The 27802-nt window shown below is 39.9% G+C and overlaps 1 protein-coding gene across 23 annotated transcripts in view; it reads right to left on the bottom strand.

Moving 5' to 3' along the window:
* TSNARE1 (t-SNARE domain containing 1) overlaps positions 1–27802 on the bottom strand; it is a 449654-nt gene that overhangs the window by 31424 nt on the left and 390428 nt on the right. Inside the window, exons 14-15 of one of the 23 annotated variants that reach the window (XR_015283186.1) lie at positions 15132–15176; positions 14938–15025 (exon numbers count right to left, since the gene is read on the bottom strand). The exons of the other annotated variants lie outside the window; for them this stretch is intronic. The gene's annotated coding sequence lies outside the window, so the exon portion shown is untranslated. Of the gene's footprint in view, positions 1–14937; positions 15026–15131; positions 15177–27802 lie in introns of those variants that run through there. 23 annotated transcript variants of the gene reach the window in all.

Genomic DNA, 27802 nt, shown 5'->3' with positions numbered 1-27802 from the left:
TGTGAAAATGGAAAGGTACACAATGGATTTTCAGAGTTTTTTGTGTTTGCAGTTGTGCTCAGCTGCTATTTGAAAACATGAGTGTCATATGGTTTTTACCTTGGGATGGGCAATACTCAGACAAAGTTGGTATAAAAGCAATTTATATGAAATTATTTGGAAGTCTGTATTAACTATAATGCCTCAAAAATAATATTTTTGTTACAGGACTACATCAACAACTAGAAATAATTTTCATGTGTTGTTGAACTCACTGGATCATAGAACAGCCCAGGTTAGAAGGAACCTTTAAGTATCATTTTTGGGTCCAAAAAAAGGCCCAACCTTTTCTGGGAAAGGGAGCCTTGGTGAGACCTTTTAGGGCTCTGTCCAGCCACAGATGGAAAGCTTCCAGGGACAGAGACTCTGCCACGTCCCTTGGGGGATTGTCCCAGTGATTGGTTGTTCTCACTATAAAAAACTTGTTTCTTCTCTCAAGATGAAACCTTGCCTGGTCCAAGTTGTCTTGTCCATCTGCCTCCTTGTGGTGAGAGAGCCTCTGCCCAATTTGTGACCACCCTTTAGGTTCTGGAATACCATAAAAAGCCTTCCCTTCTCCAGGAAGAGAAAGTCTAACTCCTCCAGTCTCTCCTTGCTATTTTCCTTATTATTTTTTCCAGTTTTATATGGGTTATAATAAAAATCAGGCCATATTTGAGATTGTGCTGTTGCTGTTGGCACCTCTGTCAATCTCCCGCCACTGCTGCACTCTGTCCTGCTCTTTTTTACCCAGCCTTCCATCCCGACCCCAAAAAGCTGCCCTTGATTCACTTCCACAATTTCCCAAACTCTGTGGATCTCTGCCTTGCCTTACGTGGCCACTTTGTGGTGAAACTCTCCTTGCAAACATTGCCAGCCCCCCAGACTAAGTGGGATTGATGTGAAATTAAGAGCACTTTGGGGAAGGTTTGCTCAGCTTGTACGCTCTGCAGCCTCATCTTTTTGCATGGAATGTTAAATTTATGTTAATTAAAGCTGAAAAATGGCTTCTGCTGCAATTGAGTGTTTGCGTGATCTTTTATCTCCTTTTAATTCTGGAGTCAGAAAACAAGTTTTACTGAGGAAAAAGCTGCAAAGGGCCCCATCAAGGGTAGTATGGATCTATCTTGAATTCCTTGGTGAAACAGCCAACCTGAATATCATGACATCACCGAGCTCCTAGTCCGCCAAATTGGAATCAATATCACTTAGGACAACATTTCATTAGAATTTTATGCCCCTAATTATAATATATACTGCAGCTCATGGAGGGCCTGTTCTCTGCTTGTCGATTCAAGTGCCCTTGCCAAGGTAACCTGTAAACTGCATTATATAGGATTTATTACATAATTTCCTTTGTGAATATAAGGTGATTATCACCTTCATTACCAGTCATAGATGTATGCACTATTGTATTTTAAGTGTATTAGTGCCTTCCACGTGGCACAGGGTAATTTACAATTACAATCGCTTCCCCTTAATCGTTACACTACAGTCTATTAGCAAATTGCATTTCCTAAGGCCTAGAAACATTTTTTTTAATCATCCTTGAAACACAAGGGTTTTGGTTTCTTGATGGTTGATTGCTGTTTCACTTTTACACTAACTCCTAAATTGTTTTTCCTTGTCTCCTATCACCCTTGAAACCAGTGTGCTGAAGATATTACCCAGCAATCTTCACCCTCTTATGCCAGAAAATACAAAAATACCCAGGAAGACACTGAAAAATACAAAAAAAATAAATTAAATTACCACTTCTCTTGCACTTCCAAATGAATTACTCAATTCTGGGCCAAAATCATCTCAACTGCAAAGCATCTCCAGAGCAATTTTTAAACCAAGCCTGGATGGGAAAGGAGTTGGTACTTCAGGGCCTGAAGTATTTTCTCAGTGTTTTAAAACCCAAGGCTATCAATTAATCATCACTATCAAACTGTATCCAGAATGCCACTATGCTGATTGCTAAAAAAACCCACCCACTTCCCAGTGGAATAGAGGAATAAAGGATAATATTATACAATCTGTGTGATATTTTTTTCCTTTAACTTCATCTTCAGTCATCTCCCCATATAAGAGGGTGTCTCAGATATTTTTTATACTTTTCTATAAGTAAAATTTACTCTTTGTTCTTCAATTTATCAGGCCAGATATGACTTATCTGTAGATTTTCTGTCACTCAGGGGATTTGATCATATCACAGAAGTTAAATGAAAATTTTTGTGAGCTCTAAAATGAAAAAAAAAAAAAATAAAAAAAATAAAATAGAATGATCTGTCCTCAAATTTACCACTGGGAAAATCTGCTGGAGTCTTTTAATGACCAACAGCTTAACAACTGAATCTGCAACACTTGTTTTTCCTGAGAATATCAATTTCATGTTGATTCAGAAGGAAGGAGACTGTATTTTCAATATAAAACATCCCTCTTCCATCCATTCTCCTCAAGGCTTCCTGGCCAACAGCAGCAAGGAACAAAAAACCACGATCTGATCTGAGGAACCACCGAGTAAATCCCTGGTGCAAACCCAGCTGAGCGCTTGAACCTAAGAAACCATCCCCAGGAACCTTCAGCAGGGCAGAGGATAGATCTTCCCTTGAGGGAATGGTTTGGGAAGTGACAGGGACAGTGGTTCAGGAAGTGGCAGCAGAGCTGAACAAGCTCTGAATTTTGTATTGAGATCCGTGTTTCCCCATCAGAAAGGTTCTGGATGAGTGAAGTTGAACAAATGAGCTCTGAGCAGATATTCTGGTTCACTTATCTCCGAGCTGCAGTCTGCACTTAGCTGTGTAGCAGATTTTCTAATCTCTGTTTCCCCAGCATTAGAGTCGGGGAATGATGGGATGCTCAGTCAAGACTGCAGGACAGACTCTTCCTTTCTCTCCCTTTGACATTTAGAGATTCAATCCTTCCTAATCTGTGTGTGTCTCACTGCCCACTACAAGATGGTTTAACCCTTTGTTAGTCTCACTCAGCATTTTTGAAACAGGACTGAGAGGAAACAAAAAAAAAACAACTCCCAAAAAACAGCAGTGCGTTTGAATACAGATTTCTAAACTCTCTACTGATCTGTATCAAGCACATTAAAGGGAAAGGATGAAAAATTATATACAAATTACAAATTATATACAAAAATTATATACAAAAATTATACACAAAAATTATATACAAATGTGTATATATATATATATATATATATATATATATATTTGGGACAATACATTGATTTATTCAGTTTTAATACTGAATCTGTGAATCTTTCTTAGCTGGATCTTTGTTATGGGTTTATAGAGAGTAGTTGCATCCATTCCCAGATTCCTTTTTGCAAAAAGAATCAACACAAGCCCTCTGTGGGCTCTGTCACACCTCATTGCAAACAGGAGCATGGAAGTGCTGAAGGAGAACCCACAGTAAATGGGGAAAACCACTGTAAGTGACCTCCACTGCCTCTAAATAGGATCAAGTGCCCCAGCCCAGGAATGAAATATAGCCCTGCTCATGGCCAAGCTGAGCTGACTGGGGTTTTCTCTAGAGCTCAGCTGATCTCATTAGACACCTTTTGTGAGACAAGGTCTCCTCCTTGTTGTCCCAGGAAGCCCCTGCAGTGCTCCAGGCTGGGGGCAGAGTGGCTTTCCCAGCAGGAAAGGCCCTGGGGATGCTGGCCAGTGTGTGCCAGGTGGCCTCCTGACCTTCTGTGTCAGCACTGGCGTGGCCAGCAGGACCAGGGTGAGGATTGTCCCTCTGTGCTGGACACTGGGGAGGCCACACCTCCAATTCTTGGGTCAGTTTTGGGCCCCTCACAAGAGAGACATTGAGGGTCTGGGATGTATCCACAGAAAGAAACAGAGCTGGGGAAGGGTCTGGAGCACAGGTCTGAAGAGGAACAGCTGAGGGAGCTTTGCAGGGGCTCAGGCTGGAGAAAAGAAGGCTCAGAGGGGATTTTATCACTCTCTACCGCTCCCTGAAGGGAGGCTGTACCAAGGTAGGGGTTGGTCTCTTCTCCCAACTAGCAAGTGACAGGACAAGGGGAAATGGCCTCAAGCTGTGCCAGGAGAGGTTGCTGTTAGGAAGAATTAGGTGGTCAGATATTGGAACAGACTCTTCAGGGAAGTGGTGGAGTCACCACCCTTGGTAGGGTTCAAAAAACAAGCAGATGAGGAACTCCTGATGTGCTTTAGTGGGCACGGTGGTATTTGGTTGACAATTGGACTTAATGATCTTGGAGGAATTTTACAGCTCTAATGATTCTGTGAGCCTGTGATTCACTAAGCAGTAAACGCTTCTCCCCCTGCTCCATCTTCCCAGTTTGAGTTTAGATTTCTTAGCCATAAGTAGGTGTTGTATTCCAGAGGGAAATCCTGTCATCACCTGTGCAATGCCACAATCATTTGTGTATCCCAGATGGGAATGGATTCATTGGAAAAGGCCTCCTGAACATCCCACATCAATGCCTCACCCTCCCATCAGCCAAGTCCCTGGGTGAGGGAAGAAGTGGCATCATTTCTCTGAGTGTCTCTGCACTTTGCTGGTGAAAATAAGCTCTGTTTCTCTAAACTATCACTGTGAGGAAAATGAGATGGGTTCTGCTTTGCCTCCTATATAATGCACTATATATTTTTCCTGAGTATCTGTGACAGGGTGTGCTATTAGTAATGATAGGTGATTCAGAAAGAATAGGGGGGGTTGTCATATCCCAGGCATGATCTGGTCTGTATCGAAAAACAAAACTTTCAACTGACATATAGAAATGTCAGTTCATTTTGTAGGAGTGATTTCCCTTTCTGTTTCCACTGGAGATGTGCTATCTTTGGATTTCACTGCAGCGTGATGTTACACCCATTGTAGTACTGAAGAAACAACTGCTCTGGTGAGCAGGAATGGCAAAAAAAAAAAAAAAAAAGATAAATGGCTGTTAATCTTGAAGTTCTGATAAAATTTTAAAGAAGATTAATATTTTTAAATATTTTGAACTAAAAGATGAGAGATTTAGATTAGGTATTAGGAATGTGAGGGTGGTGAGGCCCTGGCAGAGGTTTCTCAGAGAAGCTGTGGCTGCCCCATCCCTGGAAATTTCAAGTCCATGTTGGGTGGGATTTGGGATAGTGGAAGGTGCCCCGTCCACGACAGGGGGCTGGCACAAGATAATTTTGGGGTTCACTACAACCCAAACAATTTTATGACTATGATTTTTACATTCTTTATTCTAAGTTATCTCCTTTAATAATTAAAAAATAGTAAAGTGGGATTGAAAGAGAGTAAAAACCTGTTTTCTCTCCCTGTTCCACTAGAATTTGATGTTTTTATGTGGAATGGGAGAGATCCATATGTATTTCTAAAGGTTGGGAAGATAAAAGGCCCTATAGAATGCATGTGTGGCACAGCTGCAAATATTTCAGAAAATGCAGATAACAACCATGCAAACAAATGCTTGTTTGAGATCCCAGAAGTAGGAGAGAAGTTATGAACAAAGCATAAATCTGTTTCCTTACATTCCAAGAAACAGCAGTAAGATCTCACTAAATCTGAAGTGAGCCAGAAATTGGTGTTCTTTTTCACAATAATTCTAAAAGTATTGATGAAATTCCTAATAAATAAGTAAAGTTGAGTTTTTCTAGTGCACATAAATAAAAAAAAGTCTAAAAATCTTAGTGGAAATGTAATCAAAATTAATCTTTAATGCTCCAGGACTAAAATTCATAGCTTTTACCACAGGAGAAGGAAGCCCTGTGCTGACTGCTCTGACAGAATAGCAAGGATAAAACAGAAAGACCAGATAATATATGAGGACAAATGTTAAATGCTTCGTCAGGCAGGAGCAAGGAATTATCTCTTAGCAGAAGCAGTTCAGCCCTCTTAGGTTTGTTCCTGAACTAAAGTAAAACTGAACTAAATAGACAGTAAAAATAACCTTTTATTTTAGAGTGCAATGGAACAGATGTTCTTTTTTTTTCACCTCTGATGCCTTTTCATACAGGGTTGTGTAAAGATAACTTTTAAGTAATGGAACATCTAGTACAGTAAAAATATCTTATCTGGAAATGCATTTTTAAGAACAACACAATATACAGTAGGATTATAAGGGTATTTAAGTTTACATAGCTTTCACTGTTTCTTAGTGAAAAAAAAGGGGGAACATTTTGGTAATACAAAAAGACTCTGTTCTCACCCTTTCAAAATCTAAAATTTGTCTCTTTACAGTCTTATTTTTAAGTCTCAAAATCCTGTTTCTCTGATAAACCTGTTTAAGAGATTAATTTCTTAAACTACTAAGAATTAATGACTGAATTTCAAACAGTCCTGTCTTCAGCAGATACATCATTGAGGAGCGTGTCCTCCCAATTTTTGTGCTCCTATGATTCTCTCACTCACAAGTTACTGATTGCTTTCTCAACCTACTACAAAATATGCCAAAAAGTTCATAAAAAGAAACAAAATCTGAAATAATTAGATTTAGTGGCAGTTGTGCAGTTCTCTGAAGGAGATGGCTGACTCCTAAGGAATTACTGGAGAGGAAAAGGCGATTACAGCAAATTTGAGCTCTTTGAGCCAACACATTCTGCTGGGCAAAAGGAAGAAGGTAGAATAATTTTTGTGCATTCATGAATTTATTTAGATTATACAGACTGAAGGGCATTGAAAATGCTGCCCTGGTTTCCTGTTAGCAGGCAGGACCATCCCAACACAATTAGCTCCCAAATCCATTTAATAAATCCACACATCACATATAAAAGCAGCAGTAGGTCTCCCAGACATCCATGGAGCCAAATACAAAACACAAAATCCAAACAGAGCTAAGGGAATTTGGTAAAGGACGTTCATGTCACTTGCTACCGACTTCCTAATGAAATTTGTGAGAAGCTGCAAAATTGATCACACCATTGTTTGAGGATGTTTGGCTTGCCCAGGCAACAATGTTCCCAGTTTTCTCTAATTATCAGCACCTGGAATCAGGGAGTCATGGAATGGTTGAGGTTGAAAGGGATGATGTCCACAGGGAGCCTCTTGTGTTTCAGTTTGTGCCCATTGCATCTGATCCTGTCACTCCACTGGAAAGCGCCAGGCTCCACCTGTGCACCCTCCCTTCCCATATTTTGGGAATTAATAAGATTCCCCTTCAGCTTTCCTTCTCCAGGGTGACCAGTCCCAGCTCTGGAAGAGATGCTCCAGACCCTTATTCCTCTTTGTGGCCCTTTTGCTGGACTCTCTCCATTATGTCAATGTGTCTCTTGTACTGAGGGGCCCAGAACAGAAACAGGACTTCAGGTGGGGCTTGGAAGTGCTGAGTAGAGGTAAAGATCACCTCCCTCACCTGGCAATGCATCTAATGCAGCTGAGGATCCCATTTTCTGCCTTTGCAGCAAGGTCCTGCTGCTGGCCCTGCCCATCTTGGTGTCCACCAGCACCTTCATTTTCCACAGAACTTTCCAGAGAGCTTTTTCATAAGTAGCAGGACCAGGGTTTTTTTCTGAAAGCACCAACATTTCTCTTAAGGGCATCCAGACTTTGCTTAAAAAGCAGAAAAGATGCAGTATTTGAGTTCCAGACTGGGCAGTAACACAAAGTGCTCAACCCTGTGAGGACATCAAGGTGTGAGGGACAAGTCTTAAAGCAAGGGAGGAGACAATTGTTAGGGAGACAACAGGATGGCTGGTTTATGGATGTGGGATCATTACCAACCAGAGAATCATATTATAGAATTATAGAATGGCTTGGGCTGGAAAGGACCTCAAAGATGGCCCAGTTCCACCCCTGGCTATGGTACACCTTCCACTAGAACAAGTTTCTGCAAGCCCTGTCCAACCTGGCCTTGGACACTTCCAGTTCCACAGCTTCTCTGGGCACTCTGTGCCAGGGCCTCCCCACCCTCTTGAGTAGATTTTCTACCTAAAATCTTATATAACACTGCCCTCTTTCAGCTTAAAACCACTGCCCTTGCCCTGTCACAACAGCCCGTGCCAAAAGTCTCTCTCCAGACTTCTTGAAGGCTCCATTCTCACAGATGAAGGCCAGAATAAGGTCACTCTAAAGCCTTCTTTACTCCACTCCATAAAATCCACTTATATTCATGACTTTCCACTATATTAATGGATTTCCAGTGGTGCATTTGTAGTTTTGATCTACCAGTGTTGACTAAGAACGCCACAGCTTCCTGTACTCATAGTGGGAAATGACATTGATAATTTGACATCACTCTTATGAGGACCCCATTAATATTATATAAACTTTGATAAATTTTAAACAACCACTTTCTGGCCATAAGTTTCAAGAGCTGCTTATTGTGCATGAACTCTCCCCATAAACCACATCAAACTGATAAAAATAGGTTTTTAACACAAGTTGTAAAGTCTTTACTCAAAAGTACATCAGTTCCAGTTTTGAGTACTGGCTGCATGAGCACACAGGAGCCAGCAAGTCTCACTGCTGGATAAGGTACTCAGTCATTTGATAAAGACTATTAGACTATTAAACCATTACTGATAATATAATTTACCTTGCTATTATGGTCATTATTATCAGTATTTATGTTGCTTCTGGAAGGTTGACTCAGACAATGCTTTCACTAACCTGGACTTTACCTGAAAACACAATAATTCCCTCCAATATGTTCCCCAAACCTCCTGCAGCTACAGCTCCTGCAGTGGATCAGAGGGGCCTTTCTCCATTCAATGAACTATTTCTATCACAATTTTGGCCTGGGACAGCTATTCCTGCCTAGAAAAACTTGTAACTGTGGCTGAGTGGTAACAGGGACCAAGGACAATGGATTATTCCCCCCATGGGGATAGAGGAACTCCATGCCAGCTGAGCCTTGGCACTCTTTTCTGCGATGGAAGTTGTAAGAGAGCTCTGCTCTTCCCCAGCCAACAGAACATGGGCAAGACAAACCAGATCTATTTATATTATTCACCTCACTGCCATGGGATGGGGGCAGACACGGGGCTGTGATGTGTCTCAAGAGAGGCCACCTCGCTAAAAAGGCTTGGTAAAAATACCTGTCCTTATATCCTTTATTTTACCTTTTTTTCTTCCTCTTAAACGAAGTCTGGATGCGTTTTGAAAGCCGGGACTGTGAAGCAGGACCCAGCTGAATTCACCTGAGCTGGTGCAGGGCACTCTTTTGCAAGCTGGCTGATCACAGTGATCCCATTGTGGGTGGCCCCTCGAAAGCTCCAGGGATACTTCAAAGGAAATGCATTGAGATGGGGGAAGGCAATGGGAAGGAATTTGCATTTTAAATATGACACTTCCATGAATGAATAATAAGGGATTTGTAAGGCTGGCCACCAAGAATTAAAAGAATAAAACCTTCTTCATTGGTGCTACAGTTAATTCTTCAGGCCTGTTTTCCAGTGATATAAACTCACAGTTTTTTCCAGCAGAGGCTTTAGGCAGCCAAAATGATTAAAGCAGTCCATCAGTTAAATAACAGACTACTCTAGGGAAGGTGGAGCCCAGAACTTAATCTCATGACACTTGAAACCTGTCAAATTGGCAGCTGGACTTCCATAGGAGGTCTCCAGTCAATCTTAGGAATGGTCTGCACATCTTAATATTATGAAAATTAGCATGAAGCAGTTTTCCTAATATTCCTTTAAAACGGAAGTAAGGGTGAATTTTATTTTACTTTTTTCTTTTTTACTTCCATTAGACTTCCAGATTTTCAATACTTCATGTGTGGCAGTGACACTCATCAGGAGTAACTCAGCTGAATCTCTGTGCTTGGGCCCTGCATCATTGTGAGAGAGTTTGGAGAATGAAGCAGTACATTCACTGTGGTGCTGTGCATCCTTCATTAGTCCTGGCCTCGTTATTGTGAGCCTGCTGATGTCCTGCAGGATCCAGATGCCTCATTTAGAGCCCCCCAAACACCAGCCTTCCAGCAAGAACAGTCTCCTGTGACACTGCACGTGCTGAGAAACCTCAGTGATGAACAAAGGAACCCCATCAGAATTAATTAATTAATGAATTAATAAAAAAAAAAAAAACAACAGATAAACAAGCAAATAAATAATTAGCCTCATCTCTGAGTCCCAAGCAGCTCCTCCCCTCAGTGACCAAACTGCCTCCTCACAATGATCAGTTTGGAAAGGAAGAGATTCTTTCTCTCCTGTCATCGGAGTAACAATTAAAAGATGGATTTATCATTAAGCTACATCTAACCAAGTGCAGCTGGGTGCAGGAAATTCGGCTGACAGAGGCTGGAGAAGATGTTGCAATTGGGGTAATCATGTGGCAATAAAACAGGAGGAGTCATGGTCGTGTGCTTTGAAGTTCTTTATTGAGGACTTTCAGTGTGATACTGGGAAAATTGCTGAACTGTGTGCTGCTGTTTCCTCAGTCACTAAAGCCCAGTTAATATCATGTGCTTTCAAAAGCTTTTGGAGGTCTCCAGATGAAAAATTGTGCTGCACAGCTGACAGAATGCTCCTGCTTTTGATTATTATTATTATTACTATTATTATAGGGGTAAAAAGGACAAACCAGGGCTGTTTCCTCCTCTGTAGTTTCCAGTGTCATTTAGAAAGGAAAATAGAAAGCTATCTCTGGAATCATTCAAGGCATAAAATAAGAACAAAACTAGTACCAAACCTGAATATAAGAATTATTTTGATTTTTAGATGATTAAAAAAAAAAGAAAGCATTATCAGAAGAAGACACAAAACTCTGCTTCTGGTAGCTGAAGGAAAATCATATATGATGCCATTTGAGCTACATTTTCTAGGTAAATTTTAAAGGAAGAATTCTGAAGCATAAATGAGATTTTAATTTTAGATACATTATTCTAACATTTGCCTTCTTGTTGTCTTTCAAATATAAAGGAGAAATAAATAATAGAAATAATAAATAATAGAAATAATATAAAAAAAATATTTTTCTGCAGAAGCACCTTGTTCTTCTTGTGGGTTCCTGTCCATTTTATTGAGCAGATTGTTTGTGGCTGTGAATCACATTATAGTAAAAAAAGGCAGCAGTCCTAGATCCAGGTACAAGCTCCCTGAATATGGAGCTGGATTCTTTAAAATATTTAGGCATTCAGTAAAGGTTAAGTTAATTTGGAAGGTACTAAAATATTGTTCCTACTCTCAGGCTTTTTAGCAAAGCCAAAAAGAAATTAACACAAAGCGCTGGAACAGTTGGAATAAAGCAGGAAAGAAATCTGAACTTCACATGTTGAAAGTTTTTGAGGGGTATTTTAAACTAATTAATGATTTTTATTCACCTGATGTCCTGACTGTAACATCAGGGCTGAAGAAAATAACCAGTATTTCCAGTTTGGAAACAACAATAAACTAGATAATAATAATAACAATAATAAACTATTTTGTTATTTGATATCTAATTGTCTCCTTGCCTACACCCATGACCAGTTTGTCCTGCTCTGTATTTTATCCTCAGTTTTAGCCACGGACTCTTCCCAAACACCTGGGATAAAGCTCTGTGCACTTCACCATCCTCACTGTCTAGTTGGGTGAATTAGAGGCAGTAAGCAGAAAAAAGTTGAGTTAAACTCCATGGTGGATCTTTTTTTAAAAACTTTGCAATGATACAATTTGCTTCATTAAATTCTTCTTACTCTTTTTTTTCCCTTGTCTATTTTCTTCAGCATTCCTAAATAAAAATCAAAAAATCATGGTTGTGGACTGGATGGACCTCTTCTCTTCTCTTCTCTTCTCTTCTCTTCTCTTCTCTTCTCTTCTCTTCTCTTCTCTTCTCTTCTCTTCTCTTCTCTTCTCTTCTCTTCTCTTCTCTTCTCTTCTCTTCTCTTCTCTTCTCTTCTCTTCTCTTCTCTTCTCTTCTCTTCTCTTCTCTTCTCTTCTCTTCTCTTCTCTTCTCTTCTCTTCTCTTCTCTTCTCTTCTCTTCTCTTCTCTTCTCTTCTCTTCTCTTCTCTTCTCTTCTCTTCTCTTCTCTCCTTGGATCTCCTCCTCTCCTCTCTTCCCCTCAATTTTCCAAAGGATATTTACCCAGATCTGTGCAAAGCCATCATAAAGGAGCAGGCAGCTCCCAAAGCTGGTTCATCATCTGAGATAATATTACAAGAGAGGCAGGACTGCTCAGCCTGTATTTATAGGAACAATTTTGGCTGTCTAAAGGAGGGTTCAGAGATCTCACTGAGGCTGAAAATCTAACTTTTAGATGGACAAGTTCAAGATGATGAATCTGACTTTCTCCACTTGACTTTGGTCTGCCTTTCCTTAGGAATCCTTACAGCTGGTTCACATGGGGATTTTTTTTTATTTTATTTTTTTTTTTTGCATTAAATGAGGTATAAGAAAGAAAATTCGATGGTAAATATCAACACCTTGCTCATGCAGGGGTCACAATCAATATTTGACCCAAACACAGGAGTGAAATTATCAGCAGAGGTTGCGGGAATACGTTTACACCTGAAATGCCTTAGATGGTTAAAAATACACTGGAGTGGAAAATAATGAAACACTACTAAACCCGAACAAAATTATCAGCATGAAGACAAATGACCTACTGCAACCCAGTGCAATCAATTCCCCAGCAGCCCCAATAGGTGGGACCAGTGTGCTTTAAATACTCACAGCAGAGTTCCTGGTATCTACCCAGAAATGAGCAGATCAAATTAATCCCCAAAGCACTTCTGCTGAAATCACCAGATTTATGCCACAGATAGTTTCTCTTCATTTATCTAAACATATACTTTGAAAAGAGTGTGGTGCAAATAAAATCTCTTTGAGCTTGAATGGTGAGAGCTTGGGAGGAACTGACACAATTGTGCTTCTCTAACAGCCTCCAGCAAGTGACTTAATCTCTTTATATCTCAGTTTTGCTGCCTTTAAAACAAGAATATTGAAAGTTCTGCCCCTCAGAGGGGTGCTCGGAGTGTAAGCTGAGACCTGGTGGATGAAAGGAATGCAGGGCTTTTATTTATATGTGAAACAGCATCTTCAGTTCAGCACACAGGTTTACAGTCCATTATTAAAGGAACGTGAGGCAAACAACACTGTTCTGCACTAAATGCTTCGATTTCTATTCATTCTAACGAAAAGAGTACCTGGATTCTCATTGACTTCCAGAACTGACAGCCTCTGTTCACTTAATGTCAGCCTCCTCAATACCCTCTTATAAATCCATTTTTAATTTATTATTTTTTTCACTTGGCTACATGTAATTCTGCTGCCTCTTGCTCGAGAATCAAACCCTTGGTCTCAGCCCTTGCAAAACCTGATAGTGCATTTCTCATTACGTCCACAGTAATTTCAATTATTTTCTTTTGTCTAAGACTTCCGTTACGCTTTGGTGCCTGTAGACATTTTAAGTAACTACCTTTTTTATTAGCTGACTCAACACATGACAGATTATTCTGTCCAGCTCTTCTCCTTAGGTCCTTTTATCAGCCTAAATCCTTATACGACCTCTCTTAATGTTCCTGTATTATCTGTGAGGGTGGAAGCACTCAGTGAACTTGACATAAAAACACACCTTTGGGTCAGAGATTTACACCCACTTTTAGAAGAACTGACCCAAACAACCCAAATAATTGGAACAATTGGTCCAAACACCGCTGTTTAAATCTGGCAAAGAGAAATGAACACCAAAATGGGCTGTTTTCCCATGGAAAGAGACATGTCAAAATCAAGATTTAAGTCGGGACTGTCATTTTTCCATCCAGTTCCTTATCAGTCATCAAATCGGTCCTTCAGTCCAAAGAATGAAAATAAAATATAGGTTTTGTGCATTCTGAAACCTAACTGCTTGATTGTTTCTTGGGCTTTTCTTCTGCAAAATGAGAAAGGCTGAAGTCCCTCTCCTGAAGCTGTTTTTCTTGCAGAAATATTTTCACTTTTGTCAATGTCTGTCTCTCCCTCTGGTCCCCAACAACATCAGAGCAGTCAAATATTTAAAATCTGTCTGCCTGAAGGATTTTCTGTGGTAGAACTGACATTCTCAGGCAGAACACACTGCTTTCTTTTGATCCAAGAGTCTTCCGAGGGGTGGATGCCTCAAGCCCATTCCATTCCATTCCATTCCATTCCATTCCATCCCATCCCATCCCATCCAATTCCATTCCATTCCATTCCATTCCATTCCATTCCATTCCATTCCATTCCATCCCATCCCATCCAATTCCATTCCATTCCATTCCATTCCATTCCATTCCATTCCATTCCATTCCATTCCATCCCATCCCATCCCATCCCATCCCAATTATTCCATTCTCTCCCTTTGCTGAATACCACCAAGCCTTAGAAAAACCTTACCCCAAACCCACCTCTCCTTGCTGTCTCTCTAGAGATGACTCAGACACAGAAGTTTTAGGCACAATCTACCACAGCTGCTCCAAAAGGCTTCCCAACTGAAGCTAAAAAAAATCTCTGCACCTTTTGCAGCAAATTCTGTGGCACTTCTTAGCTCAAGAGATCACCCTCCTCAGTAGAGTGTGACAGTGTGGGTACTTCCAGGGACAGAAACACAGCAAAACTGTGTTTTTAAATTGTTTAAAAATGCTTTAAAAATGTTTCAAAATGTCTTAAGACCACAAAAGAACCTCGCAGGACCCAGAGAAGACTCCAGGTTAAGGAATATGAGTTGCTACCTTACACTACAGAGCTGCAGGATTTGCTTAAGTAACAAAGTCTTGTAATTTAGCCCAGAGGCCAGAGAAATGTTCTTGGTATTTTTAAAATCAGCAATACACCTGAGGCCCCTAGAGGTCTGGCCTGAGCTAGAGCAAGGGCTATGAATGGAAAATACACAAATGTTTATACTCAAGCATCTTTTAGTCTGATTTTCACTTGCATGGCAGGCAATTTTCCTGTCTGTACCACCATTACACTGAGTTTTCAATTCTTCTTCTCCCTCAAGAAAAGCAACAGCAAGCAAAGTTTGTGTGTGGAGAAAAATCCTCATTAACACTCTGAAATAAGTTGGGTATACAGTGACATTTTCAAGAGATCTTCCTCCCTCTAGGATTCATTTCTCCAGGAATTTAACTCAAGATGTACAGAATGGAAACATCACTTCCCATGACTGGCTCTTCTGTCAAAAGACAAAAAGATGAAATAATGTATAAAATTTTCCTTAACCCTGAAGCAACCCCCTTAAAAATCAAAGCCTTCCCTTCCTTCTGACATAACATCCTCACCTGAAAAACAGGCTCTTAATGGGACTGTTTCTGCTGTCTCTGGCTCTGGGTATTGTGAGTTAAATAAGAAAAAAAAAATTTGTAACTAATATTAAGTTCAGAACAAGTCTTAGTGATCTCACTAAATGCTAATTGAGTTTTAATGCTGTTTTCATTAACTTTGTGCCCTTTCATATAAAGCTGGAGGGCTACTCAGTGATAAGAGAGCCCCACCAATGGAGTCATATGAATGGATGTTAAATGCAAATTCTAGAAGCACTGGGCAATGCTCACAGCAGGGCTTTGACAGGATAAAGATTCTATGGAATGTCATATCAAGACTTGTTGAGGAGGGTGAATGTCAAGAGTAAAAGCAACAACAGGAGAAAATGAAAGCAAGAAGGACTCTGAAGTGGAGGTGGGTTTTTTCTGGTGTTTTTTGTTTTGTTGGGTTTTTTTTTGTTGTTGTTGTTGGAAACCACAGTTTAAAAAATTAACTTTCTACTGTAAGTAGCTAAAAACCCAATAGGAAGCTCATCAAAAGGAGACTAAAAATCAAAATCTGATAGAGAGCAAAACCCTGCCTTTCAGTGGAAAGCCTAAGACAGGCTGACTTTCTCAACATGTTTCAGCAAGGGATTTGGTTCTCGGAGCTGCTGCATCCAGCACAAAGCTTAGGCTGGGGATTATTTTTTGGTGGGGTTTGGATGGCAGGAGGAAGACCTCTCATGAACAGGAGAGTCTTACAGAACCAAAGTGTGCTCCTACATGGAACTTCAGGGAAAGATTTGGAGAAAATATAGAATTTTAGGAGTACCTAAAGAGGCTCCAAGAGAGCTGGAGAGGGATCTTTTACATGGGCATAGAGGGATAGAACAAGAAGGAACGGCTTCACAAAGCCACAAAGAAGTTTTTGATTGAATACTAGGAAGAAATTCTTTACTGTGAGGGTGGTGAGGCTCTGAAACTTCTCTGGAAGTGTTCAAGGCCAGGCTGGAGGGGGCTTTGAGCAGCCTGGTCTGGTGAAGGCTCATGGTGGGAGGTTGGAATGAGATGGTCTCAAAGGTCCCTTCAGTTTCAGTCTCACAGTGGATGAGAGAAGTGGTGCAGCACCCTGGAAGATGAAAATGTGTTTTCCTGGCTACTGAGCAGCTTTCCTCCACGGTGCCTGTGTGCACCAAGATCTTACCAGGAAAAACACAAATTGTATGGACTCAGAGCGGGATTTTCTGTTCCCATGGAAGTAAGCTCATTAACTTCCCGGTTTTTTAGATAAAAACAGCCCTCATGACCACTCATTATAAACAGCACAAAAGAAAGAATGACCAGATTTTTGACTTAGAAAAACATTTCGAAGGGAAAACATACAGTGTTTATTCACAGAAATGGAGAGTAATCTTAAAGCCCTTTGTTTTGTATTGAAACAATTGAAACCAACAGGATCCGATTCGCAGGATATTCTGCAGTGAAACTAAACTGGTTTTGGCAAAGAATGTGATCATACAATCAGAATGGCATGGGTTGGGAGGGACCTTTAAGATCATCTCACTCCAATCCCGTTGGGGTGTAAAGGATGCCACTCACTGAATCTCAGGTTGGTCAAAGCCCCATCCAACCTGGATTTGAGCCCTTCCAGGGATGGGGCAGCCACAACTAGTCTGGGCAATCTGTGCCAGTGCTTTACCATCCTCTGAGCAAAGAATTTCCTCTGGACATCTCATCTAAACTTGCTCTCTGTCAGTTTAAAACCATCTTCCCTTGCCGTGTTGCTGTACAAAAAAAGTCCCTCTCCCTTCTTTTTATCAGCCCCCTTAAGGTGCTCTAACATTTTCCCAGAGCCTTCTCTTCTCCAGGCTGAACTCTCTCATCCTCTCCCCAGCTCTCTCTCTCATCCTGTCTGACACAGATATGAACAGAAAAGCACACACACTGATTCATGTACGTAATTCCTAATCCTGTTAGCACTTTGTCCTTCAGCCCCAAGAAAACTGAAGGGAAGGCTGGCTGTGTGTTAACCTCTTGCACTTTCATTCCTCCTCATATCTGGGGAAATCTGTACTTTTATCCCTGACTGCAATAACTTCTGTGATTTTTTTCCCACACACCAAGTTCAGGGGATTTTTTTTTAGTGTTGCTGATTACCCCAGATTCCAGGTGCATGTGTGTGCATGCATGTTTGTGTGTGCTCAAGGAAAAAAAAACAAACAGTTGAGTTCACCTGAAAGAAAACCCACCCACAACAGAAAATTAAACTGAAATTGCCACACCAAAATGTCAGCAGGTTCTAAAATTCAGTATATCCACAATTTTTAAAAAGACATCCTAAGGCAATGGCCTTTTCCTCACCCACATTTTTCAACAGTTGTATGACACTCAAATTTCACTTTATCCCTGTGAGAATGAAGGACAGAAATGGCTCTGTCTTTGGGTACTCCTGAATCCTATCACATTAGTTCCTTTAATCCCACAAGAGCGAAGGAGAACAGTTTAGTGCTCTGCACAATATTCCTTCTGGCTTTAGGTTTATGTGGTTAAATGAGAATTCAAACTTAGATCTTGCCTTAAACCCTGAGTAAGGGTTTGAACCGGATTAGTGCCATAAACCAGGAGGGTATGAGACATGCAGGAGAGGTCACAATTTAATCTGTTCTGTAGTTACTTCACTTTTCCAGAAGTGTAAAGGACTGCTGAGACAGACATTAAACAGACACAGTCCCATTGCTTGATAACAAAGACAGAAAGGAGAGGCAGTCTACTCAAATTCTGGTCTTTCCATCAATAAATGTTTAAGTATTCATTGAAAGTGGAAAAGATATAAGGAAAAGAAATCAATTCCTCCCTCTCTCTCCCATGTCTGAGCTGATGTGAGCTCCCTTTACCAAACTGATCATCGTTCTGCCTCTGAAATAATTTGATTAGATTTAAGGTAAAGCTGCTCTTTAGTTTCTCTTCAGATCAAAATCAAAAATGCATTAGAGATGGAGAACATTCCCTGATGATCTCTTGGAAAACCTGAGCCATGAAAAATCTGCCTCTCTCTGGGAGATATCAAACCCAGATGTGCCATGGATGAGGCACACTCTGGCTCAGCCAGATACTGAGCAAAGGGCATGAGGAAACTCAGTTTTCCATATAACAGCTCATTGCAAACAGCAAATAATAAATATTTACCTCAAATCCAGCCTGGAAAATTGCCTCCCCAATTATCTCTGGAAAATTGGTGAGCTTAACTGCATGTCAAGCAACTGTGATATGTTTGTATTAAACAATAAACTATTACCAGCCCTTTTTGACCCAGGAGAAACAGATGTAAATTAATATATACCCAACTCAAGATTAGCATCTGCTACAGAAGAAATGTTAATTAAAAACCACCATTAAGTAGTTCACAGCAAATACATTAGAAAATTATCCAGGACCAAAGAAGAAAATCAGAAACTATTGCTAGCAGTAGATGGCAGAGAAACATTAAAAAAACCCAACAAAACAAAACAAAACAAGCCCTGGCTGTTAAAATATATTTTGTACTGATAAAATTAGCCTTAATGAACTATAAAATAAATAAGCCTTAATGAACTATAGCAGCCACTTGCAATTATTTCTGTACTAGTAAGCTTGGAGAATATATTTGCCACATACTGGTCATTAACAAGATATTCTTTGAAATATGTAATTCAGTAAAGGAGAAGTTGCTATAAATTAAAGGGATTCCAGGAAATTTTTGTGCCTGTCACTCCACAGAAATATTTCAGTGTCAGAAGAGAGGATTTCCTAGGCCAATGAATACCCAAATTTGTTTAACAGGCTGAAATGGAGGTTTTATAGCTCCTCTCTTGCATTACTTTTCTTCTCTATTGTCTTTCCAATACTGTTTTCCCAAAAAAATGTAAGTAAACATTGATCATTGGGATCTGCCTTGTAAGAACATTTAATAGGAGTCCTTAATTGCATGTTGTAAACATAATACAAATGGCAGTTGTAAAACTGAGAACAATTTTGTTCCAAATAATCAACAAAAATGCTTCTTCATAGAGCAAACTCTTGCAAGGAACAGTAATATACATTAAAAAAAACAAAAAACAAAAAAACTCCAATCCTTGCAGAAATTGAAATAAAGGAAATTCCATTTCTGGCTTAAGAAAGAAACTTGTTCATTGGATAGGATTTTACGAAAAAACAGATGCCTTGAAAATATTCCACAGATGATATAGCTTTTCACTTCTTTTTTCTTAATTAAATATCTGAAAAGCAGGCAGACAGTGAAAAGGGATCAGATGATTGCTGTTTAATGAGTTACTGCTCCTCAGCTGAGAGGCAGTAATGGCTGGGATGTTATTCTTGGCGAGTTTTGATGACATGACATCAGGACTAATGCATTTTACTCTGCACTCTCAGCAGGCTGTGCATGGACAGCCCGGGCAGTTCAGCTAACGAGAGGTAATTCAATCAACCTCAGTAATGTGCAAATTGAAGTGATCTCCCTCCACCCCACCTCGCTCATTGTTTCAGTGACAAGAAGTTTCGCCCATCATCTGGGCTGGGATGATGAGATCCACGTGTAAATGTGGTGGCTCTTTGTACAAGCCCCACAAATGCAGTAATTTCTGGTGACCTACTTGTGAGAGGAATTAAATGGTTTATGGACTATACAGCAACACTGTAATGTGAAAAAAAATCCCATTTCAGCATCAAAATGTGGCTGTTGAGGAACTAAGAATCTGTCAAAGCTCAAGCAACTTCCACACCAAACGCAAAAGTATAAAAGCCTTTTCTCCAGCAGTATTTTAGGAAAAATAGACTACTGGCTACTGAAGTAGCCAAAAGTCCCCTTTTCCAGATACACCTTAAAAGCCTATCCTGAGAGCTGAAGAACATTCTGTAAATGAGTGATCATTGTGAAGCAGGTTCCAACCCCTTTTAAAGCCTAATGAAGCTACAAGGAATATTTCAGAAAATTCACTGAGTAGGATGGAATTATAATTCTCTTTTTAAAGTTGGTTTGAGAACCTCACATAGAAAGATGATTGCAATGAGGAGGTTACTATTTACATATTGAACAGACTATATATCACCAAAGATATATTATCAAAATGTGGACATTTCTAGTTCTACTTGAGGAGGTGGAGGGCTAATGAAGACATGGTTACCACCATGTTAGAAAGAATGAAGTGGGAGTTTTAGATTTTTTATCTTATTTTTATAATTTTTATAACTTTATACTTTTATTTCCTAGGAAGAAAAGGAGGCCACCAAAGGAGCCTTGAAGAAGCCCTGATTTTTCTCTCAGTTTTAAAGGGTAACTCCCAAATCATTGTGGTTGCTTGGAAAGAGTCATGTGGCTGCAAAGGAGAATTTAACAACCTGCAGCACATCATGGGATAAAGCCATGTCCCAAAAAACAGGTTGATCACCACCAAGGCTACAGAGGAAATGGCTGGGACAAAGCACAGCAATTCAAAAAGTACATTTAATCACTTGCAGGGATTTTCCTCTGACACTGAAATGCTTTTCCAACCTGTTGAAAATCTCCAAGACAGCACTCGGATTTTGGCACTGGAGAAACAGAACAATCTTCCCATCTACCTCACCCCGAGAGCCACAACACCAGACACACCATCCCCTCAAACATCTTTTTTCATGAAGACATAATCAGAGATGTGTAGCCTTTCTAAGAGTCTGCCCTGCTGGGACATGAGATTTTCCAGCTAAACTGACAAAATATTTATTCCTTAACAGACTTTTACCAAAGAAAACCTCCTGTGCTGAATTTCAGGTTATCTTCCAGACAACACTGATCCAAAATTGCCTTGCTTTGACACCACCACCAAGGATAATAGTCAAGTATCTCTTTCAAGGAGCTTGGACACCAACAAGAATCAGGCTCTGTCGTGTAGGGAATGTCTCTGATGAAGTTTGTGCTGCCCTATTCCCAAGAAAATCTCTGAGAATCTGTGGTGGGTTGACCGGGTGATCACCAAGCTGTTCTATCTCTTCCCTCCTCAGCAGGATTTCAGCAGTGGGAGTGGATAAAATAAGGTGGAACATAAAAAAAAAAAAAAACATTTGGACGAGGTAAAGGCAGTTTAATAAGGCAAAAGTGAAGGCTGCACATGAAAATAAAGAAAAACAAGAGATTTATTCTCTACTTCCCATCTACAGGCAATGTCCAGCCAGTTAAGATAACTGGAATGATGATAAAAAATACAGAATTTGTGGCATTTGTTGGATCAATACAGGCTAGAACAGAACTGGCCATGCCTGTTCCCCCAAACACCAAGCTCTGCACTCAGGGCAGCAACTTCACCCATCAGCTCTTCATTCCCAGGTCAAGAGGAATTGGTCTCCACAGAGGAACTCACTGCTTTAGCTTTGTAAAAAAGAACCACACACCCTCCCAAGCTGACTTCACTGCAAATCCACTCACTCCACAGTCCATGGGCACCAGGATGAATGAGGGACTCCCTTGTGCTGATCTTTGCTCTTGTCCCTCACAACAGCAAAAGCTCACTGTGTTTTTTGGGGCTCAGTGAGACCGGTAAATCCAGCATTGCTGGCTGAAAATATCAGCTGATAGTGGCACGGTGACGTGAGAGCAGTTTCTGGCTCTGTGGTGCTCCTATAAAGACTTTAATCCTCCCTTCTCCTGGGGCTACTGATTTATGCCTCAGAGAACCCTCCTGAGCCATTAATCACTGCAACTGCTCCCTGAGCTGAGCACCAACTGCTCCCTCAGACATCACTGCTCCTGGGGAGCTGAGACTATCCACAGGGAAGAGGTCACTTGGCACTGACTCATTCAAGTATTTTAGACTTACAATTATAACAATCTTTTCCAAGTCGAACCTGAAATTTTCATCATCTAAAGCCGCAATTGGGCTGTACTTGTCCACAATTCTAGCTGAAATATCAGCTTTTCACAAGCTATTTCCTTAAACATCTGTGAATGGGACAGTAAATGAAAGAAAAACCATTGGTCTGAATCAGCGCATCCATTTTTGTGCTGTTCCACAGTTCAAACTGAATGTGCTGAAAATCACCCTCTTCTGCCAGGTCCGTAGAGGTGTGTCAGGATGATTTAAGTTTAAAGGATTTACAAAGCATAAATAATTTGTGTCTTCAGAGCGCTTTGGGAAGTTCAGATCAGAGACTTGGCATCCCTCAGAAAGGTCAGCATCGTGAATTCAGTGGGAGTATCCCATTTTCATACTGATGGCAAAGAAACCTGAGATGGGATGAAGAAAGCTGCTGGCTGCTACAAAGTCCTACTGACTTTGGAATCAAATCAATGAACTCAAGTTAATTGAGCTGCAGGAACTGTCTGCACATCGACTCTTAAGCAAAGGTAATGTGATACATCCTCCCTTCACTCTCTCACAGAGTTAATGACCTGGCATTATGTGATACTTATAAAGGTCAAGGACCATAAAATGGGCAACAATCATAATCTAAAATACATTAAAACACAGTAACCTGATTGTGTGATGTCCCATAAAAACATTTATCTGTTTGAAGGTTTGTCTCAATAATAAAAACTCAGAGAAATTCTTGGAGATGAATCTGATTATTTCCTGGCACTTCTGCCTTTCTTGCTTGGTTATTTTGGGGGATTTTTTTTTTTTTTTTTTTTTTTTCACAGAGCAGACTCTTTTAAAATTTCTTCCTCTACTAGTAATAATTTCTCTCTTCTGCACACTTGTGGCATTTTTCTCGTGCTGTCAGGGAAATAATTTAGCAGGGAGAAGTGGAGGCATGGCCATTGGAACCAGGAAAGTCTTAAAGGACACAAATGTTAGCCTAATTTAAGAAATTGGGCCAAATCATAGACCTAGGTCCATTATGCATTATTATAGTTAAAATTCAGATCTTGTTTTTGACTCACTTAAATTTGAAGCAAAAAGTTACTGTGGAATCAGAATGTACCTCAATCTTCTTCTCAGAGCAACAACTGAGCCGGGATGCCAGGATCCAAGCAATTAATTTTAGGCTAAAAGACAAGGACTGAAATGACAAGAATTGACACCTGACTCTAAATGTAAGAATGTTTTCAAAATAATAGGGTACAGGGGAAAAAAAATATTAGAGAGCTATTGATTCCTGATTGTGCTGCACAGCAAATATGGCAGCAGTGCCACAGCCAGGGCAGAGGGGTGAATTATTTTAGGCTTTCATGACAGCTGCCAAAAATATTATGACCCTTAAAGAGCTTGAAAGATTGAAACAAGATTGAAAACTTAGCCACTCACATAGTAAGCCACATATAGATGTGTGATGAAAACAGAGACACCTAGAAAAGCTCTGTGATAACAATTTAAAAAGCAAAAGCAATACCACAAAACAGAACTTTACGGAGTTCCTTAGGTTAAATTATTTCTCTGTTCAAGGACGGGCTGTGTCAAATCAGCTGTCTGAACCTCAGCCTCATTGATCAGGGTACATAAAACATGTAACCAGATTAGAAGCCCGTAAATGAATTATGCAAGGAAAGCTGTAACTGTGAGGGAGGGGAAAAATAAGACAAACTAAAACAATATTGTCCATTTTTCTATGATAATTCAATTTCAATTAAAAACAAGAGAGTTGCATAGTCAGGAAACACATACTTGGAGCCTGATTATTACTTTTTTACATGGCCTACAGCCCAATTAAGGAGACATTGTCCAAGATGTTAAGTGAGATATTAGAAAGAAAATCTTTACTGTGAGGTTGGTGAGGCCCTGGCACAGGTTTCCCAGAGAAGCTGTGGCTGCCCCATCCCTGGAAGTGTCCAAGGCCAGGTTGGATGGGGCTTGGAGCTCCCTGGGGTAGTGGAAGGTGTCCCTGCCCATGGCAGGAGGTTGGAACTGGATGATCTTTAAGGTTCCATCTAGATACAGATCATTCTATCTTTATGTCTGTACATTCAAGATTACATGGAAACTGTAATCAGAGTTCCACTCCTCACTCAGGATAGTTAATATTTTAGAAGTTTATGATGGTTCAAAATCCAAATGGTCAAATTATCAAAAAAGGAATGCATGAATGTTCATTAAAGATTTGATAACTTGTGTCCTGTATCAGGAAAGCTTTGAGCTTTAAGTTGCTAAATGCTGGGAAAATCTGATGAGTCACAGCCCACAGGATTTAAGGAATCTACATGGCAAAGTCTGTGTGCTCAGTCCAGTAACCTCTGTCTGACAGAAATGTGTCTTGGTAATGGTGAAGGCACCCTCTGCTGTGAGGACTTCTCCCAAGAACAGGGCTCAGTCATCATTCTCTTTCTTTGGGTAAGGGGATTGAGATGATGAAGTTGTCACTGGAAACTGTATTTTCCAGCTGTCACATACATGCAGCATCTTTCTCAAAGTTTGTCACCTCTATTTTCCTATAAAGAAGGCTTAAAACTTAAGGTTCCAACAGTCTTGATTGTCACTTTGGATAAGTGTGCACTCATGCAAATGAGTCAAAAGAAGGGCACAGAAGGTCTGTCTAGCTGAAATATTGACACTATCCAAAGCTGTTGTTAACAAAAAAGCTTCTTTGAGGCTGCTCCTGCAATATTGTCCTTTTGAATGGTCACTGATGTTGATGGAACAGCAAAAAGAGCAGCTGCAGTGCTGCTCCAAGATGTGCACAACGTGACCCAAAAGTTCCTGGGCTATTTTCCTAAGGTGTCAGCAAACAAATGTACAGACACAAGTCCTCAGGAGTTTCTCTGCACGCTCTGTAGACACTTTTCTCTCTCTCTGCCAGACAAACTGCCCCAAGGGAGCAGTGACACACTTATGGCAGGGCCCTCGACAGGCAAAAGTCGGGGCTGGGAGCTCTCCTGAACAGCTGCTCTCTCTGCACACACTGAGCAGCAGCCAGTGATGGCACAACTGCTTGGGAAACTCACAGGGAAAACTGCTTTTTACTTTGCAAGACTCATCAAGTGATCTCCCCTATGAGAGGAATGGGCTTGTCTGTCCAAGTCTGATTTGTGGTGTGGGGAAAAAAATTCTTCTTTGGAGAAGAACTGTTGATTCAGTATCATTATAGCAAAAGCAGAAACATCAGCCAATTAAAAAAAAAACAAACCCAAAAACCAAACAACAAAAACTTTATATGCTAATGATCAAAACAATTAATAGTGATCATAGATATTAATGGCATAATTTCTTTAATTAAAAGAATAGTGACCTTCATATTTCTTATCACCAGCCACGAAAGCTAAAGAAGCCTATCTTTAATATCCTGCAAATTGGATTTAAACCACCGGAATGGAGTGGCTGGGCCTTTTTCTTTTGGCTCCTTACTAATCCAGCATGGAACAAACATTCTGAGGAGATGTTAAGTGGAAGTTCTTGCTAGTCATTACCAAACTTGGGATTTTATTCAGTGATATGTCCTGTGCCAACCAGGGTGTTTAGTAATTAGTTCCCTCACTTGCTTTCCTCCCTTTATTTTGTCTGAAGCCATGGAGAGCTGTTAAATCCCAGCTGTTCTCTATTTCCCTAAAGTGTATAAGAGAGCTTTATATGAACCTGTTTCTTGAGGTAGTCCTTATATCCACTGATATTTTAAAAAACATGGATTTTTAAATAATCTGTTTGCATTAAAAATCACAATAGTATTTAATTTATAACTGTGGACATACAAACCCTGAAAACATCCTGGTTTAGATATCCCCAAAGCATAAATATAAAATCTGCTGCACACCACTAGGGCTAAGCTGATTAAGACCCATATATAAAGATCAGAAATCATCACTGTTCCAGTATAACTCAATGCAGGTCCTGCCTCCAGTTCTACTGCTGCAGAGTAACTCTTGTTTTAGAAGCTCAATAATTAGTTTCACAACTGATGATGAAAAGTAGAGCATGATATTTTTCCTGGGGCTTTCATTAGTATCTCTAGGTTCACTTCCCTCAAGACATGGATCTCATAGCAGGAGATTAATTTTAGTTTTCCAATGGAGTTTTATTATAAGAATATTTTGTTCTCTGACTTTCTCCACTAAAGGGATTTTGATTAAAATGTATCTAGATGTAGTCAACTAATGATGATAAGATTTGTAATTTCCAGTAGATAGGAATATTTAACTATACTAAAAGAAATTGTGTTATATTACAGATTATCCTGATAGAACACATTCCCAAACTAGTGCAGAGTAAAAGCAGAGTAATGCAATTAAAATTATTGCAGTTGTTCTAGATTTAAATTATCAGGGCAGATCCTGATTTGCACACAAGTGAAGTGTCTCTTATATAAAAACGAGATAAAAAAATATATAGAAATGATAGATAGATAGACAAACAGATAGATAGACAGATAGATGGATAGATATGCTGTAGGAACATCGATATTCAGTCAGTTAAAAGTCCATTTCACTGATATCATCCTTGCTTCAGGGCTGGCCAAACACCTAAGTGAAGATTCAAGTGTAGTAAAATATTTTCACCTCTTTGCCCTAGCAATGAAGTTGGGCTTGTGATCATCCTCACCCAAACCAGTGAGATGGTTCTTGACATCCTTCAACAATTTTAATTTTTTTTGATTTGTACAATTCCTTCTTGTACCCAAATTTTGATGACCACAATGAAGAGAAAGTGCCAAAGCTTAAGAAGGGTGAAGAACCATCTTTCCATGATGGTTTTGAGCCAATCCATTTTTGTTCCCAGTGGAAAGAAGACACTTTAGTAGCCTCATCCTCATGTGGATGAAGAGTATTTCAAGTAACACTGAACACTTGTTAAACAAAAAAATTAACAAAATCTCTCAATCATTTGTGCTTTCCCAAGGAGAGTTTCACAGGACAGTTTCTGTCTGCAGGAAAAGTCCCATTGCTGCTTTTGGGATGCATTTTACCAGATGGGACCCCTGCCCTGGCAGCAGACACACAGCCCCCCTTTGGGGGTAGAAAATCTGTAAATCTGATATTCTCTCCTTTAATAATGGCCTGGCAACTTTCTAAAGAAGGAGAAACCCAGACATGCTTTGCATCAGGAAGAGAATATCACAAATAATTGATGAGTCATTCTCTCAGGGCAATGAGGGAAAAGGAAGGAAAATGTGTTTTTTTGGGGTTTTTTTGGGTTTTTTTGTGGCTTATAATTACATTTAAATCACATTTTGTTTTACAAAGTAAACATGCTATAGGTAAAACCTCAGCAATAGAATGAAGCTGCTTTTCTGTCTCACCTATATTAGGTAGCCTATAAGGCTACTAGAGACCAATATTTCATCTAGCTATAGATCCAGAGCAAAGATCATCAGGAATCTGTTTTTATTTTTCATCCCTACTGAAATCTCCAGTTGTTTGTCTTCCTGCTCCTCAGGAGGGTCTCTGAAACATCTCAGAAGATAAAAGCACTTGGGAACACCTCTGGGCTGTTGGATTTCCCCTGACCCTGCTCCAGCCTGGAATCTTTAAAACTGCTTCTGCATCTCCGACTCCTAATCCTAATAACTAGGATTCATTAGTTATCATTGCTGTGAGATTCATGTAAAATCAAACACAACACAAACAGCAGAGGAAAGGGTCATATGTTGTTTTGTTGGACTATCACCTTGGCTTAATTTTAAGGATCCAATAAGAATATTTCTAATAACCTTTAAAAGAAAATATTTTAGTATGCGCTTAATATATTCATAATATTTCACTCTGCAGATATTTTTTTTCTTACCATAATCAGCTTCTTAAACTGTTTTTCAGGCACCTTACAGAGTATGAT

This window comes from Cyanistes caeruleus, chromosome 1 (assembly GCF_971803275.1).
Source record: "Cyanistes caeruleus chromosome 1, bCyaCae1.hap1.1, whole genome shotgun sequence".
NCBI lineage: Eukaryota > Metazoa > Chordata > Aves > Passeriformes > Paridae > Cyanistes > Cyanistes caeruleus.
Note: the sequence above shows the minus strand (reverse complement) of the source record. Positions and strands in the feature narration are given on the sequence as shown.